We start from the raw sequence: 12500 nt of genomic DNA, 5'->3' as shown, positions 1-12500 counted from the left end.
AATATATATAGCAAACATTATTGGGGCCAGAACTGTTCCCTGCGGAACACCGCTTATTACTTCATCCCATTTTGAGTGCTGGTTTCTTATCACTACTCTCATTTTTTTTTTCTTGCAAAAAGTCTTCCATCCAATTTAGTAGTTTTCCCTGTATTCCTCCTTCAGTTTCTAATTTCTTAAGCAACTTCTTATGTGGTACTTTGTCAAAAGCTTTTTTTAGGTCTAGAAATGCACAGTCCGCCCATTCATCTCTTTCTTGTATTATATCTATTAGCCTTGAATAGAAACATATTAAATTGGTGACGCATGATCGTCCTTGTCTGAATCCAAATTGCCTTGGATTTAACACTTTGTTTTTTTCTAAATATTTTACCCATCTACTTTTGATAATTCTTTCACAAATTTTTGCTATTGTACTTGTTAGAGAGACTGGTCTATAGTTGGTAGGTTCTTCTTTATTTCCTCCTTTATATATAGGTACTATATTTGCTTTTTTCCAATCTTCTGGAACTTTTCCTTCTTTCAAGGAACTGTTTAGTATGCTATGTATTTTGTCTGCCAGTTCATTCCTGCATTCTTTCAGAATCCAGTTTGCTATATCATCTGGTCCATGCGATTTTCTGACATCAAGATTACTCAAGTGTGTCAATATTTCATTCTTTGTTACTTCTATTTCTTCCATAGGGGGGACTTTCTCTTTCCATTCAATCTCTTCAGGTTGTATGTTCTCCCTTGTAAACACTGATTTAAAATGTTTGTTCATAATTTCCGCCATTTCCATTTCCTCAGTGTATTCAACTCCCTCTTGTCTTAATTTCTCCAAGTCTTGTTTGTTTTTCAGTTTATTGTTTACAAATCTGTAGAATAGTTTTGGTTGATCTTTACACTTTTCTATAACATCTTTTTCATATTTTCTCTTTTCCTTTCTGCACGTTTGTACATATTCATTTCTATAACCGGTATATATTTTCCATTTTTCAGGTCTTCTGTCTTTTTTCCATCTGGTCCAGGCTTTGTCTCTTTTGTCTTTTAACTCCCTACAACTTTTGTTGTACCAGCATTTTACATATTCTTTTTCTTGTTTTTGTCTTGGGACATACTTTTCCACTCCTTTTTTGTAAATTTTTGTCAAAATATTCCATTTCTCTTCCACTGTTGTTTCTTCTTTGTATATTTCTTCCCAGTTTTCTTGTTGAAAGAATTCTGTGCCTTTCATGATTCTGTAGATGGTCAATAGGTCACCTCTCTCTCTTCTTTGCTCCAGTGTCGGTAATTCCAGTTTACCCAATCTCTCCTCGTATGATAGGTTTGCAAGTGCAGGTGCCATTTTTGTAGCTGCTCTTTGGATTCTTTCTATTTTCTTTATATTCTTTTTGGTACTGGGGGACCACAATGTCGCCGCATACTCTAATCTAGGCCTTATCAATGTAACCAATATTTTTTTTATCATGTCTTCGTCCAAGTATGTAAATGCCACTTTTATTGATCTTAGCAAGTTGTAAGTCTCCCCGACAATTTTGTTAATCTGTATATCATAGGACAAGTCGTTCGTGATAATTACCCCCAAATCTTTTTCGGATCCTACTTTCTTTACTTCCTTGGTTCCAATTGTATATTTTCCTGATATTCTGTTTTTGCTTTTTCCAAACTCCATTATGCTACACTTCTTAGTATTAAAGTCCACTTCCCATTTCTGACTCCAGTTCCATACCCGATTTAGGTCTTCTTGCAGTGCTTCACAGTCCTCATCAGTTTCTACTTTCCTTAACAGTTTGGCATCATCAGCAAAGAAGCTCATGTAGCAGTTCACGTCCTCGTCCATGTCATTCATATAGATAGCAAACATTATTGGTGCCAGTACAGATCCTTGCGGTACTCCACTGATCACCTCTTTCCAATCTGAATATTTTTCTCTGATCACTACTCTCATCTTTCTACCAGTCAGAAAGTCCTCCATCCATTTTAGTAGGTTTCCTTGTATTCCTCCTATGTGTTCCAGTTTTTTTAGTAATTTTCTGTGTGGTACTTTGTCAAAGGCTTTTTGCAAGTCTAGGAATGCACAATCAGCCCATCCATTTCTTTCTTGCACTATGTCTATTAATCTTGAGTAAAAGCATATTAAGTTTGTGGTGCATGATCTTCCTTGTCTGAACCCGAATTGTCTTGGGTTTAATATGTTGTTGTCTTCCAGATGTTTTACCCATCTATTCTTGATTATTTTCTCACAAATTTTGGCTATAGTGCTTGTTAGTGATACTGGCCTATAGTTGGTGGGTTCTTCCTTGTTTCCTCCTTTATATATTGGTACAATGTTAGCGTTTTTCCAGTCCTTGGGTATCTTTCCTTCTTTGAGTGAGCTGTTTATTAAGATGTGTATTTTGTCTGTTAGTTCTTCTTTGCACTCCTTTAGAATCCAATTTGCAATACCATCCGGGCCATGTGATTTTCTGACGTCCAGTCTTGATAGATGTTCTGATATTTCTTTTAGTGATGTTGTAAACTCACTCATGTGGAGAGATTGCTTGTTATTATCCATGTCCCAATTTTGTATTTTCTCTCTGGTGAAGACAGATTTAAAGTGATTGTTCATGACTTCGGCCATCTCTAAATCTTCTGTGTATTCTATATTTCCTTGGCGTAGTTTCACCATTTCCTGTTTGGTTTTAAGTTTACCATTCACATACAGATAGAATAGCTTGGGTTGATCTTTGCATTTGTCTATAATATCCTTCTCATGGCTTCTTTTTTCCTCTCTTTTCACATTAACATACTCATTTCTACAGTTTATATAAATTTGCCATTTGCTTTGTTTTTTGTCTTTTCTCCACTTTTTCCAAGCTTTGTCCCTTCTGTCTTTTGCCTCACTGCATCTTTTGTTGAACCAACATTTAATGTACTCACTCTCTCGCTTTTGTCTTGGTACATGCCTGTTTACCCCTTCATTGTAATTATCCATCAATATATTCCATTTCTCTTCCACTGTTGTCTCTTCCCTATAAAATTTTCCCCAGTTTGCATTCCGGAAGAATGTCTTTAGTTTTGCAAAGTCTGTTTTGTTGTACATCAATCTTCCTTTCCTATGCTTTTCGTTCCTCTCCATGTCCATTTCTTCCTTTAGTACAGTTTCGATGCGTACATGGTCACTCTTTCCAATTGGTGTCTCGTACTGGACTTTATCCACTATTTCAGGTTCTGTTGTAAATATTAGATTTAGTTTCGATGGCTCTTCATTGTTTCTGTACCTTGTGTTTTCACGTGTGTGTGTGTGTGTGTGTGTGTGTGTGTGTGTGTGTGTGTGTGTGTGTGTGTGTGTGTGTGTGTGTGTGTGTGTGTGTGTGTGTGTGTGTGTGTGTGTGTGTGTGTGTGTGTGTGTGTGTGTGTGTGTGTGTGTATGTATATATGCATGTTTATACAGAGTGCGGCAGAACCGACTGAGCAGTTTTGAGTAGTTATGAAAAAAGGTAATTGGGGTATATAGAGATGAAATGTTATTATATGCGAGGTTAGCAATACATACCATTTTTACTCCTTAAGTTCTGAAAATTATGTCCTCAAGATGGCGGCCGTTAGCACCAACGCACTGTTGAAGTCGATCTCTGAAGTTTCGTAAAGCACATTCACACATACTGCGTGGTATAACGTTAACTTTTTAATAATCCGCTCCCTTAGCTATGGTAGGGTGCGAAGGCAACGTTTAAACACCTTTGGTTTCATATATCCCCAAAGAAATAAATCACAAATTCTCAAATCAGATGACCGCGCAGGCCACCCTAAATCACCCCTCAAAGAAACCAGACGTCCGGGAAACATTCTTCTCAAAACATAAAGTGAATTTTTGGCTGTGTGAGCTGTAGCCCCATCCTGTTGGAACCATATGTACCCCAGTCCCTCATCTTCAACAATATCTTCCATTCTGGGATGCACACACACACACACAAACGCACACACACATACATACACACACATTACGGCTCGGTGGCGGATTGGTAAAGCACTGGCCTCACAAGCCAGAGAACCGGGGTTCGATTCCCCGGCCGGGCGGAGATAAGTTGGGTTTGTCTCCTTTCACGTGTAGCCCCTGTTCACCTAGCAGTGAGTAGGTGCGGGACGTTAGTCAAGGAGTTGTGACCTTGCTGTCCCGGTGTGTGGTGTGTGAGTGGTCTCAGGCCTACCCAGAGATCGGCAAATAATGAGCTCTGAGCTCACTGCCGTAGGGTGGTGTCTGGCTGTCTCGACAAAGACTGCAGCAGATCCGAGGTGAATACACACACACATACACATACACATACACACATACACACACACACACGCACGCACACACACACATGCGCATACACATATACATACACACAAACACACACATATACACACACACACGTACGCACGCACACACGCGCGCACGCGCGTCCTTACAATGTACTTGAGTGGAGGGGAAGGTGGAAGTTTTGTTCACAGGTGTCTGTACAAGTGTAAGCGACACGTGTTGTGATATCATCGTTTTTCTATCTACCTCTCTCTCTATTTATGTATCTATCTATATACCTTGAGGTTTTTATTTCCTTTTTAAGAGACGTATCTAAGTCAGAGGCACGTACCTATTCCCACCCATTGCACTCCCCTCCACTACCTTTTCCACCCCTCCCATCTCAGCTCTTCATGAATGACGGGCCATCCCTGCATCCGCCAACTGCAATGCTGCAAGACACAGTGCATCCACAGCAAGGCCTCTTCACTTAATCTGCGGCACCCCTCTCTGTACCCTCCTTCAGGAAAAAAAAAGACGGGTCTGCGTCAAAATATTATTCACATATGATCACCCCCTAACCCTACATCCCCCATCCCCCTTCCTTGCATAACAGTATCATCCATACACAGTCATTCTCCACTCATCCCTATCTCCCCCTTCACTCCATCCATCCATCTCATCCTCGGTCGTCCCCTCAAGTTACAGTTCACTCCCCCCACCTCTGCCTTCCACACCTTCGTAGTTGTTCTCAATTTTCCTTATATTCTTTTTAGTACTGGGTGACCGTATTGTCGCTGCATACCCCAATTTGGAACTTATCAGTGTGACTAATATTTTCTTTACTATTTCTTTATCCAAGTAAGTAAAAGCCACCTTTATTGATCTTAGCAAGTTATAAGTTTTGCCGACAATTTTGTTTATATGTTTGTCAAGGGACAAATCCTTTGTGATAATTACTCCCAGGTCTTTTTCAGATCCCACTTTTTTTACTTCCTTTTCACCAAATTTATATTATCCTGATATCCTTTTTTCCAGATTCCATTATGCTACATTTCTGAATGTCGAAGTCCACTTCTGACTCTATTCCCAGACCCTGTTCAGATCTCTCTGTAGTGAGTCACAGTCTGTTTCAGTACTCACTTTCTTTAACAATTTTGCATCATCTGCAAAGGAGTTTATGTAATATTCCATGTCATTCACATTCACATTCACATTCACATTCACATTCACATTCACATTCACATTCATGTAATATTCCATGCCATTCACATAAATAACATACATTATTGGAGCCAATACTGATCCTAGTGGAATTCCACTAACTAACTCCTCCTAAATATAACTCTTATCTCTGAGCACTACTCTCATTTTTCTTCCATGTAAGAAGTCCTCCATCCATTTCAGTAGTTTTCCTTGTATCCCACCTATGGTTTCCAGTTTTCTTAATAGTTTTCTGTGTGATACTTTATCAAAAGCTTTTTGTAGATCTAGGAAAGCACAATCAGCCCATCTATCTCTTTTCTATATTATGTCTAGTAGTCTTGAGTAAAAACAGATCAAATTTGTGGTACATGATCTTCCCTGTCTAAATCCGAATTGTCTTGAATTTAGGATCTTGTATTCCTCCAGATGTTTTATCCACCTACTTTTTATCAAGTTTTCACAAATTTTGGCTACCGTGCTTCTAAGGGAAACTGGTCTATAATTTGTTGGGTCTTCCTTATTACCTCCTTTTTAAATTGGTACAATATCAGCATTTTTCCAGTCTTCTGGTATTTTTCCTTCTTTGAGTGAGCAACTTATTATGTTATATATTTTCTCTGTTAGTTCTTTTTTACATCCTTTTAATATCCAATTTGCTATTCCATCCAGGCCGTGCGATTTTCTGACATCAAGGTTCATTATTTGATTCATTATTCTTTTCTGTGTTACTCTTATTTCCCTTGAAGGGGGGGGGGGTTTCACTTCTCTCCCTTAATCCCGATGTTGCATTTTTTCTCTAGTGAAAACCGACTTGAAGTGTTTGCTAATGACTTCCGACATTTCTGTATCTTCTGTGTATTCTATATTCCTTTGTCGTAGTTTCACTATTTCCTGTTTATTTTTTAGTTTACCATTTACATATCTATAGAATAGTTTTGGCTGATCCTTATATTTTTCTGTTATGTCTTTTTCATGGTTTCTTTTCTTTTTTTCTTTTTTCCTTGTGTGTTTTTACATTTTCGTTCCTTTGATTAATACATATTTCCCACTTTCTAGTTTTTCTTTTTCTACATCTTTTCCAAGTTTTATCTCTTCTGTCTTTCGCTTTGCTGCACTTTTTATCAAACCAGCATTTAATGTACACCTTTTCTTGTTTTTGCTTTGGGACATATTTATCCACTCTTTCTTTGTAGATTTTCATTGGAATCATCCATTTTTCTTCCACTTGTGTTTCTTCCTTGTATAATTTCTCCCAGTTCGCTTTAAGAATTTTTTTTTCCTAAGTTTCACCAGTCTTCCCTTTCTGTGTTTCTCATTTCTCTTTATATATATTTCCCATTATAGTTCTAACTCGATAAAGTATGTGGTCACTCTTCGCAATTGGTGTCTTGTATCCAGTTTTGTCTACTATTTTAGGTTCTGACGTAAATAATTAATCTAGTCTCGACGGTTCTTCATTATTTCTAGTATTTACTTTTATCTATTGTGCCATTTTATGTTCTATTGCCATGTCGAGTAATACATTTCCCCCATTGATCCTCTCCACCTTTCATTATCATCTCTTCCAAACACATTTCTTTGCAATTAAAGTCTCCCATATGTACCTCTTTATTTCCATCCTCTAGCATCTCGTTTAATGAAGATTTCGTATCCTCTAACGTTTCTTAATAATCTCTCTCCAAGACCTCGTTTCTGGGGGCACATAAATCACTGCAAACTTTCTGCTTTTCATGTCGCTATCTTCAACTCTTATTGAGGTCATCTCCACCCTGTTCTCTCCATTTATAATTTTCGTCGCATTGAAGTTTTTCTTAACCAGGAACATGACTCCTCCACCTTGTTTCTCCTCCCTATTTCTAAGCCAGTGATTATATAATCCATGACCAACACTGTTTGGTACTAGTGGACACCTTAATTTTGTCTCCACAATTCCCATTACGTCTGGTTTTGCTTCTGACAGGTAATCATTTAGTTCGTTCAATCTTAAGATTAACCCATCTATGTTGGTATAAGCCAATTTCAATTTTCTGTTCCTTCCATCTCGTTCTCTGAACCTTTCGTTGTTGTTGTTTTTTCTTGAATATACAATCTCATATTTAATACTCTCCAATAGAATTGTGTTGTCTCGGTCTCCGGTTTTTTTTTTTTTTTTAAGCTTTTTTATTGTCTTTTTTTTTCTCTCTTTCCTCATTATTCATGTCTCTTTCTATCCATATATTTTTATAGTGTTCATTTCTTGCTGATTTTCTTGTGCTTACTAAGATTTCTTCCGCTGCTATTTGTGACCTTAGTTTAAAATTTAGTGTTCGACTTACAAAGGATTACAAAGGCGAAACATGCCGACAGGAGACCTTTTGGTCCATATCTAGGTCGGATGCGGAAAAATCATAATAATGATAAATAAATAAATGAAAAAATAACAACTTTAATAATGTAAAAAATAGGTAAAATAGATAAATAAATGCATAGGTATAGTTAAATAATAAACAAACAGGTAAACAGTAAACAATAAATTGACATATAACTAATAATAAATGAAAATCAAGCAAATAATGATAAACAAACAGACAAATGATAACAAAACAAATAAACATAGTTACCAATTCTGTACACTTCCTCCATTTCCTTTTCTAATTCTTATTCTTTATCTTGTATTACTTTTATGACATTTCTTGCCAATTCTTTGTCCTCTTTATTTCTCAGTAACCAATTTGGGTTGTGTTTTCCCTTTAGACCAAATATTACTACACTTTTTTTTTTTTTTTTTTTTTTTTTTTGTCTACTACATCTCTTACTAAGTTTTCTTTTTCTTTGATTACCTCAATGACAGCCTCTTCTGCCTTCTCTTGCATTTGTTGATGAATTGTTTCTTCAAAAATTATTATATCTTCTTTATCTAAAAGTTATGTTTGTATTTTGATTCGTCCTTGCGTCGATAGATGGTTCTGGGTACGTGTTTACTTTGTAACGCGACGGACAGCCATCTTGTGTGTGTGTGCGTGTGTATTCACCTCGGATCTGCTGCAGCCTCTTTTCGAGACAGCCAGACACCACCCTACGGCAGTGAGCTCAGAGCTCATTATTAGCAGATCTCTGGGTAGGTCTGAGACCACTCACACTCCACACACCGGGAATGCAAGGTCACAACTCCTTGACTAACGTCCCGTACCTACTCGCTGCTAGGTGAACAGGGGCTACACGTGAAAGGAGACAAACCCAACTTGTTTCCGCCCGACCGGCGAATCGAACCCCGGTTCTCCGGCTTGTGAGGCCAGTGCTGTGTGTGTGTGTGTGTGTGTGTGTGTGTGTGTGTGTGTGTGTGTGTGTGTGTGTGTGTGTGTGTGTGTGTGTGTGTGTGTGTGTGTGTGTGTGTGTGTGTGTGTGTGTGTGTGTGTGTGTGTGTGTGTGTGTGTGTGTGTGTGTGTGTGTGTGTTTGTGTCTGTGTGCATGTGCGTGTGATTCACCATGGTCTTGGATCACGTGTTGGATTCGTCATCGATAGCTATTTCCCTCTCGGAAGAGCTCAGGGCTCATATACTCGTATGACCGATCTTTGGGAAATGCTGTGACCTTACACGCACACACACACCCAACTCCCCCGCCCACGAGAGTTGGAGTAAAGACTCACAGCGATACTGAAATCATATCAGCCCTGGATGGGATTCGAACCCGGACCGCCGTAGGGACGGCCGCGAACGCCACCAAATACGCCATCAAGTCGTGTGTATGTAAGGTCACAACATTATCTATGCAGTACGAGTAGATCTGGACTTATATGAGCTTATATCTGGAAGTGTAACGGTTGTCGATCATATACCCAACACGTGATACGGTGAAAAAAAAATCAATGGAAGCGCGTGTAACTGACCTAGGAAAGTTTACAGATGCCAGGAACTAAGAGTCTCGGAGAGCGAGGAACTGCAGCGCCCCGTGGTGAGGTTTTGCTAAAGATGCCACGCCGTGGGTTGTCAGCCAACGTCAGGAACAGGTTGGTGGCAGCGCACCCAGCAGAGCTAGAGGATCCTCCGTTTGCAAGTTGGTTGTAGAGCTTCCCCCTATGATATGATTGTCATTTACTGTTATTACCTTTACTATTATCACTATCATTATTATTATCATTATTATTACTAATATCATCAATATTATAATTACCATCGTTATTAGTGTTATTATTATTAATATTATTATTACTATTAATATTGTTATTATCATTATTACTATTATCATTATTATTATTATTATCATTATCATTATTATTATTATTATCATCATCATTATTATTATTATCATTATTATTATTATTATTATTATTATTATTATTATTATTATTATTATTATTATTATTATTATTATTATTATTATTATTATTATTATTATTATTATTATTATTGTTATTATTATTATTATTATTATTATTATTATCATTATTGTTATTATTATTATTATTATTATTATTATTATTATTATTATTATTATTATTATTATTATTATTATTATTATTATTATTATTATTATTATTATTATTATTATTATTATTATTATTATTATCATTATTATTATTATTATAATTATCTTTATTATTACTATTATTATTATTATTATTATTATTATTATTATTACTATTATTATTATTATTATTATTATTATTATTATTATTATTATTATTATTATTATTATTATTATTATTATTATTATTATTATTATTATTATTATTATTATTATTATCATTATCATTATTATTAATATTATCATTATTATTATTATTATTATTATTATTATTATTATTATCATTATTATTATTATTATTATTATTATTATTATTATTATTATTATTATTATTATTATTATTATTATTATTATTATTATTATTATTATTATCATTATTATTATTATTATTATTATTATTATTATTATTATTATTATTATCATTATTATTATTATTATTATTATCATATATATTAATACGATAGCGTGTGTGTTATTTTGTGTGTCACGCTTCTCGAATGGTTGAAATAAGGCATGTTTGTTCCGTAGACTTTATTATTATTGTTATTATTATTATTTATCATTATTATTATTATTATTATTATTATTATTATTATTATTATTATTATTATTATTATTATTATTATTATTATTATTGTTATTATTATTATTATTATTATTATTATTATCATTATTATTATTATTGTTATTATTATTATTATACGATAGCGTGTGTGTTATTTTGTGCGTCACGCTTACATCAAAAGCAACGACCTTCCATGGTGTCGAAGTTCTCGAAGGTGCTAAAGTTCTCGAAGGTGCTAAAGTTCTCGAACGTGCCGAAGATCTCGAACGTGCCGAAGTTCTCGAACGTGCCGAAGTTCTCGAACGTGCCGAAGTTCTCGAAGGTGTCGAGGTTCTCGTATAGGATAGGACCAAGAGAATTAGTATTGAAAATATAATTTCGTGTAATTTACACGGGTTCCGCCGAAGTTCTCGAAGGCGCCGAAGTTCTCGAAGTTGTCGAAGGTGCCGAAGTTCTCGAAGGCGCTGAAGTTCTTGAAGGTGCCGAAGATCTCGAAGGTGCCGAAGTTCTCGAAGGTGCCGAAGCTCTCGAAGGTGCCGAAGTTCTCGAAAGTATGTCACGCTTACATCAAAAGCAACGACCTTCCATGGTGTCGAAGTTCTCGAAGCTGCCGAAGTTCTCGATAATAATCCAACAAATGATGAAATTACAGCAATATTTGTCGGTGATGATGGAGCACCTCCTGTCCAGCGTGACATTATAGTGTACCCTGAAGGACAACAGAGGGAGAGGATATCCTACCTTACTTGCCATCTTGATGCAATGATTTACCCTCTTCTCTTTCGTGTAATTTACACGGGTTCCGCTAGTTATTATTATTATTATTATTATTATTATTATTATTATTATTATTATTATTATTATTATTATTATTATTATTATTATTATTATTATATTATCATTACAGTATTATTATTATTATTATTATTATTATTATCATTATTATTATTATTATTATTATTATTATTATTATTATTATTATTATTATTATTATTATTATTATTATTATTATTATTATTATTATTATTATTATTATTATTATTATTATTATTATTATTATTATTATTGATAATAATAATAATAATAATAATAGTAATAATTATTATTATTATTATTATTATTATTATTAACTCAGCCATGTGGATGTCTAACCAACCACATGCCGGTCCCAAGCCCGGATAAAAGAGGAAGGTTGTGCGACAGGCCTAGCAAGCCGGCATTTAAAAAAAGAAAAGCTCACGATACGCAAACTAAGCCTCGGAATGGACGGACTTTTCGGCTACGACCTGGACACGAACTTGGACTAAATGGGAGGAGGAAAAGGTATAGGAAGATCAAAATTGCCACTCTAAATGTCTCAACCATCAAAGACAAAGAGGAAGAAATGGTTACATTGATGAAGGAAAGAAATCTTGATATCCTGGATTGCTGCGAGACGAGGATAAAAAATGAAGGAAGAAAGGTTTTACACGAGAACTATCATTTAATATGGAAGGAAAGAGAGGATTCGATGTACGGTGTGGCCTTTATACTGACCCCAGAAATGTCAGATAGGATAGTAGGGGTTTCTTATGAGAGCGAAAGAATGATAGATGTTATCATCAAATTAAAGGAAACAGAACTTAGGCTGGTACAGGTGTACGCTCCACATGAATACATTTTACAAACACCAGGAATCCCACAACTGGACATGGTATCAGTGGAATAGCGGAAGAGGAGAATATACGAATAAGTCGATGATTGATCTAATCGTAACCAACAACAAGAACATATTTTTAGATGTAAGGGCCATTCCCTCAGTATCAATGGATTCTGATCACAGAATGGTGATCGGAAAGGTCAAATCAAAGACACCAAAGAGGAACAGAGGAAAAAAGGGGAAAAGATATTGCCTTGAAAATCTAAAAAATGAAGAATGCTTGAGAGAATTGAAAAACAAGGTGGAGGAGAAATTGCCAAATGGTGTGTGTGAGGATGTGG

General features: G+C 35.5%; 1 protein-coding gene across 3 annotated transcripts in view; it reads right to left on the bottom strand.

Annotated features, from left to right (window-relative positions):
* LOC143022094 (trypsin V-B-like) overlaps window positions 1-12500 on the bottom strand; it is an 84517-nt gene that overhangs the window by 54723 nt on the left and 17294 nt on the right. For all 3 annotated transcript variants that reach the window (XM_076180085.1, XM_076180083.1, XM_076180084.1), the window contains exon 2: window positions 9318-9504. The gene's annotated coding sequence lies outside the window, so the exon portion shown is untranslated. The remainder of the gene's footprint in view (window positions 1-9317; window positions 9505-12500) is intronic.

Source organism: Oratosquilla oratoria, chromosome 43 (genome assembly GCF_046742065.1).
Source record: "Oratosquilla oratoria isolate Oo_2021 chromosome 43, ASM4674206v1, whole genome shotgun sequence".
Lineage (NCBI taxonomy): Eukaryota > Metazoa > Arthropoda > Malacostraca > Stomatopoda > Squillidae > Oratosquilla > Oratosquilla oratoria.
This window is presented reverse-complemented; position numbering and strand designations above follow the sequence as displayed.